This window comes from Sceloporus occidentalis, unplaced genomic scaffold (genome assembly GCF_023333645.1).
Source record: "Sceloporus occidentalis isolate IW3139 unplaced genomic scaffold, rSceOcc1.0.p SCAF_7, whole genome shotgun sequence".
NCBI lineage: Eukaryota > Metazoa > Chordata > Lepidosauria > Squamata > Phrynosomatidae > Sceloporus > Sceloporus occidentalis.
This window is the reverse complement of record NW_028316987.1, coordinates 7,601,747-7,607,746: the sequence shown is the minus strand read 5'-3', so window position 1 is coordinate 7,607,746 and position 6,000 is coordinate 7,601,747.

The window sequence follows — 6,000 nt, the reverse complement described above, 5'->3', positions numbered from 1 at the left end:
TGTATGAAGAAAAATCCTACATTTTCCAAACACAGCGTAAAAGTTCCAGAGGAAGAACTACACTAAAGCTCTCTTCTCACCGCCCCAGAACTCCTCATTTTGCTGAGATAGTCCCATTCTCCATGGCCATTCTACAGTAAATGTTGGTGAGCAGGGGAGGAGGCATTGGAGAAGCATCTGGCTAAGTTCCTACCACCAAATGCAGACTGATGACATTATTTGCTGAGATCTGCTGGGCTCTTCCAGAGATCTTGATGGATGATACCATTCCGCATCTAGCAATGGAAGCATAGCCAAAAGCATCTTTGATTCCCCACATAAACAGGCACACAGTGGATTTATGTTTGCATATGTCCCCAGCCTCTGTGTTTTCCTTCTTAATGTACCATAGCCTGAACCCAACTCACACATCTAGGTTAGAGGATGTAACTCCTTTTCTTTAAGTCTCACACTATCTAATACAGTACAGTATAGCATCCTGTCCAATGCCTGAAGGCAGCAGGCTAGTTTAGGGGATGGAAATTTGGTTGTGTAGCCCATAAAATGCCCTGGCCATATTCCAGGGTGCATCTACACTAGAGGAAAAATGCAGTTTGACACCACTTTAACTGCCATGGCTCCATGGACCCTTAAAAACACATTACAATACAGTACATTACAAACTGGACGTTTTTTTTTGGGGGGGGGGGATTAAGTACATTTTGTTTATTAAACAGGAGTAACTTTTGTAGAGCTGACTCTACCATAAGGCAGAGTGAGACAACTGATTTAGGTAGTTGATCCTGAGGGTGCATCTACACTGTAGAAATAATGCAGTTTGATACAACTATAAAGTGCCATAGCTCCATCCAACAGAATCCTGGGATTTGTAGTTTTACAAGGTCTTTAGCCTTCTCTCTGAGAGTGCTGGTGCCTCTCAAAACTACAACTCCCAGGATTCCATAGCAAGAAGCTACAACACTTAAAGTAGTGTCGAACTGCATTATTTCTACAGTGTAAAGTGGTATCAAACTACATTATTTCTACAGTGTAGATGCACCCTCAGCATCTACCATCTGAAACAGTTGCCTCACTCTGTCCTAAGGTAGAGTGAGCTATACGAAAGTTACTCTAGTTTAGTAAACAAAATGTATTACATATGAAGGCCAATTCCTTTCCATCCACACACTCTGCTGGCCTCATTTCCCCTTTTGTTCTTCTTCCATTCTCTCAAGAGATACTCCAGTTAAAAGCCCTGAGCTTTCTGAGTTCACATTCCATGTTTCTCTCTATTTCCGCTGGGCCCTACTTAATGCCTCACCTGGCTCTGAGGACTCTGAGGCATCTCTTTTACAAGAACAAAAATGGCTTTATTATGCTTTGGATTGCAGAAGAAGCAGGGATGAATGTATGAAGAGACAGAATGGAGACATCTCAGGTGACAGATGCCATATGAAGTTGAGTGGTACTTTTTATGTGCCACAAGACCTGCACTATACACTCAAGACTAGCCAGTTGCCTTGAAGTGCAGCACAGGATACTGTTCCATCTCTGCTGTTGAGACAGGTGTCAGCTACCTCTCAACTCATCTTCCTTATGGGTGATGGAGGCATGTGTGTTTTGTACTTTTCCTCAGGCTTAAGGTTGGCTGAATGAAAACTGGAGTGAGCTCCTGTACCTGTAATGGTTGTGAAGAAGGGGAAGTTTCAGCAGATGTCTCTTGTCATGCAACCAGGTAACAAATGACATCTGCTAAAATTTCCACTTCTATCCAACCTTTAAAAAGTACAGGAGCCCTCTTCAGATTTCACTCTGGCAACCCTATAAATCCAGGCAGGAAAACATCTTGGTTTGGCCTTGGGAAGTAGAAAAATGTCTGCTCAAAACACTGTACTGAGCCCTAGTGATTGATTTTGGATCTGGAGTGAGAATAGTGTGGTTCATGTATTGCTGGCTGAGAGTCCTCCTACTATGTCTTCTAGCCATGCCACAAAAATTCAACCTCAGAATGGATAACTGCATCCCAAAAATCCTCCAGGGGGGATGATTATCAATTTTAACTCTATTTGTAGAGATCGTGCACCTTTTTGGAAGCCCAAAATAGTATTTTCCCCCTAATCTGAAAGTGATAAATGGGCAGGTGAAGACTTCTGAGGAGGTGACAAACAGGGAAGATATGGACCGTTGGCCATCTGTGCCTGACCACCTGTGTTTTAGGTCGATGTGATCTCACACAATGCAAAAAACCCACAAATTGTGGTCCAACACCAAATGCAATAGGGTGGTAATGAAGTGACAGAATCCTAGGAATGGACTATACCGTTTCAAGGTGAAGTTAGAGGATACCATTTATGGATGTTCCTACATTAAAACATTTTTGAAAAGAGAAAACTAACACAACAGAGAGAAGACTGGGCTAGAACCTCTCTTATTGATATGCTGTTACATTTATATGTATATACATTATATACATTATATATTGATATGTTTTAATTTTAGTTTGATCAGAGAGTTGTTGGGTTTTAAAAAACAAAACAAAACATGGCACCATTCAAAAATGTACACTCTATTTGAAGTGGTACCATCCTCTCTACTACCTTGGGATCCTGCCATCTAACTTTGCTGTCTCTGTACGTCAAACCACAAGATTATCTTTATTAATAAGACAGAACTGGTATTGTGCATGCTTCCAAATCTCATACTACTATATTCCAGCCTCTTTCTTCAGACACTATATCCATTCTGTAGAACAGTGTTGTATGTCTTAAAAGCTGATGTAGGCAGCCTTTATTTTGAGTCTAGCCTTTGGAATGTCTAGATCAATATTACCTGCACTGACTGTGAACAGTTCCCCTGGGTTTCAGAAGTCTTTCCTAGCCCAGTCTGAAATTGCCAATGACAGAAGCCAGGACCACTGATATGCAAAGCCTGCAATCCACCGCTAAGCTACAGCCTTTCTAAAAAAAAATGACATCCTCCTACTGAAATACTAGATGGCCCAAAGAAACTTGTTTCCCCTTCTTTCTTCTGTTGGAAGCTCAGTAAATTATATTGTCACTTTGGCTAGACAGAGACAGAACAAACACCTATAGCAGCAGCACTATGTGATTCCATTCCCTCTAGTCATCTTCTCTTTTCCTTTGAACAGACTGGATTTCAAAGTGACAGTCAGACAATTCCGATACCTACAAACAATAATGCCCATTAAACTGATAAGAAGAGACCTTAGCTCAGGGACAGAGGACATCTATTGAATACAAAGTACCTTTGTATTCCTGGCATCTCTGACTAAACAGACTGAACAAAAAACAGACTGAAATCTTGAGGCCCTGTTCACAGCTAAAAGGCAACAGGTTTGACGAAAATAATCTCTGCCTGAAGTCTTGAAGAGACATCGGTAGTCAGAAAAGAAAATAAGAAACTAGATGTCTCCAAAATTTGGATGCACTATAAAACAGCTAAGCTTGCTTTTTTCAGAAATAAGTGGAGATGCTGCTTTCGGATAGGTTTGTCTGACACTAGTATGGGGTCCAGCAACTGTTCAACATAGTTTCAGGATAAACTATAGAAAAAGAGAGAGATTGCAAAAGGAACCATAAAAATCGAGTTTTGATGAACAGTAACCAAACAGTGTTTCATATGATTTCATGTCATGTAGTTTCTCCGTGCCCTGCAGTCGTACCTGAATAGTAAAGGCATCCAAATTGAAAAAACTGCTCCAGTATTTGTCTGGGTCTCGATGAGTCACAACACTGGGATGGATGAGGCTCAGGAAGAGAGAGATCTGGTGGTCCTGGAGCCTGTGGCAAAGAAATGAATAGACACGAACAGTAGGTGAGCATCCCTCACACACATCTTTTACATCATATATTAGGTTCAAGATGATACACCTTGGATGACAGAGTGGAGAACATTTGACCCTTCAGATGTTTTAGACTGATTCCCATAAGCCCAGCCATCATAGTCACTGGTAAGAGATTGTGTAAACTGTAGTCCACACATCTGGAAAACCAAAGGTTCCACACCTCTATTATGTGAGGCAATGGGGAAAAATCCAAAATTCATGTTCTTTATTAAAGTGTTGATTTCCAAATCTAACACTAGGGGCCCCTAAGATGTATTTTTTTAAAATCCTGCTAAATTTTTGAGGTGGTAATATTGATACCATACAGGAGGCATAGAGGTGGAAGACATCATTTGGAGCCCTTTCACACTACTGATTTATAGCTAGGTTTGCCAGTTCAGGCCTTGGGTTTTATGGGCAAAAACTGGAGATCTAGGGATGGACTCTGGTGCAGTCATTAAAGGTTGTAAAATTGAAAGTATAAACTGCCAGGTACATTTGCTCATAGCTTGTCATTCAAACACATGCACACATAATGCATTTTCCTGTTTGGAAATTAAGACAGAAATTCCAGCTAAAGAGGCTGTTCCCAAATCAAGGTGAGATTATGGAATTATTCCTTCTCCTCTGTTTAGGGAGAACATTTAATTTTGCCTACTTGATTCTAGCCAAAGGTTAATGCAGAGCAGAGTGGAGGGTGATCCCATGTGCCACAATTGGGAGAAAGGAGATAGCGAACTACCATATATACATATATATACGTGTATAAATTGATCTCAAGTATAAATTGAGAACAGGTTTTGGGAACAAAATTATGGATTTTGATATGACCTGTGGATAAGTTGAGGGTAAAACCCAGGGGTATGAAACAAAGGATGTAAAGGACAAAGCAAAGGAGAATGATGCCAAAGAATTTACAAAATTCCGGCAGGCATAACTGTTTATGCTCACACTAAAAGCTAAATCAGGGGTAGGCAACCTGCGGCCCGCGGGCCGGATGCGGCCCGGCGAGGCCTTGGGACTGGCCCCAGCCTGGTCCTGCCGCCAATTGCCACCGGGGCCTTTGGCCTCTCGTGCACAGGTGCAAGGGGAGCAATTGTCTATAGACGCCTCAGAAACATGCATTTATATTAACATTTTTTTAAAAATCAGCAAATTTTTTGCGTGTCCTCCACTTTTTTTAAAAAAAGTGTCCAACATTTGAAAATGTTGTCCTACATTTGTCCCGGTTTATTTATTTATTTAATTTTTTTAAAAAAATTATTTAATTATTTATTTTTTGGCTTCAGCCCCCCCAGTTGTCTGAGGGACAGCAACCCGGCCCCGGGCTCAAAACGGTTGCTTACCCCTGAGCTAAATGGATAAGGAAGGAACTATGGTAAATGGTGGCTGTGTGATGTGTAGGGGAGGCAACCAGGTGCTGGCAGGGCTGAGAAAGGATTAATTCACTAAAATTAATTATATTGGGTGATAACAATAGCATCTAATATAAGAGGTATCAGAAAAATACGAAGAAAAATAGAGTATAGTTTTAAATAAATAAATCCGTAACAATGGCAGTACTTACGCACTCAACAATATTTGAGTTGCAATAAGAGAAGGGAGAGGCTGTGGGTTCACTCAAAATGCTTTTACAAAATGAACTCATTCACACCCTCTCTCTCATCTGTTTAGTCCATGTGGCAAATTCTTTCCCTTTTTAATGCTTTTTTTTTTCTTTGTCAATTTTTAAAATTCTGTTTAGGTAAAATGATGTGTCTTCGTACTGCTGATCGTCTTTTCCTGAACATCTTTGCCTTGCCGTCTTGGTGTCGCACTGTGGTGTTTTTTTTAAAAAATTGCCACTGAGTTTTGATTTGGACGTCAGATTACCTCTTCATGTTCTTTAGGGTGTATGTGTACTGTAAAAATAATGCAGTTTGACATCACTTTAATTGCCATGGCTCCATCCTACAGAATCCTGGGATTTGTAGTTTTTTGAGGTATCAGCACTCATTGGCAGAGATGGCTAAAGGCTCTGTAAAACTACAAACCCCAGGATTGCATAGCATGGAAAGCTTGCTGAAGTGGTGTCAGACTGCATTATTTCTACAGTGTAAATGCATCATTACCTCGTCCTAAAAAAATCTGTTCAAGCCCAGTTCATTTAAGAGTTCATGTGGTATAATGGTTTCAGT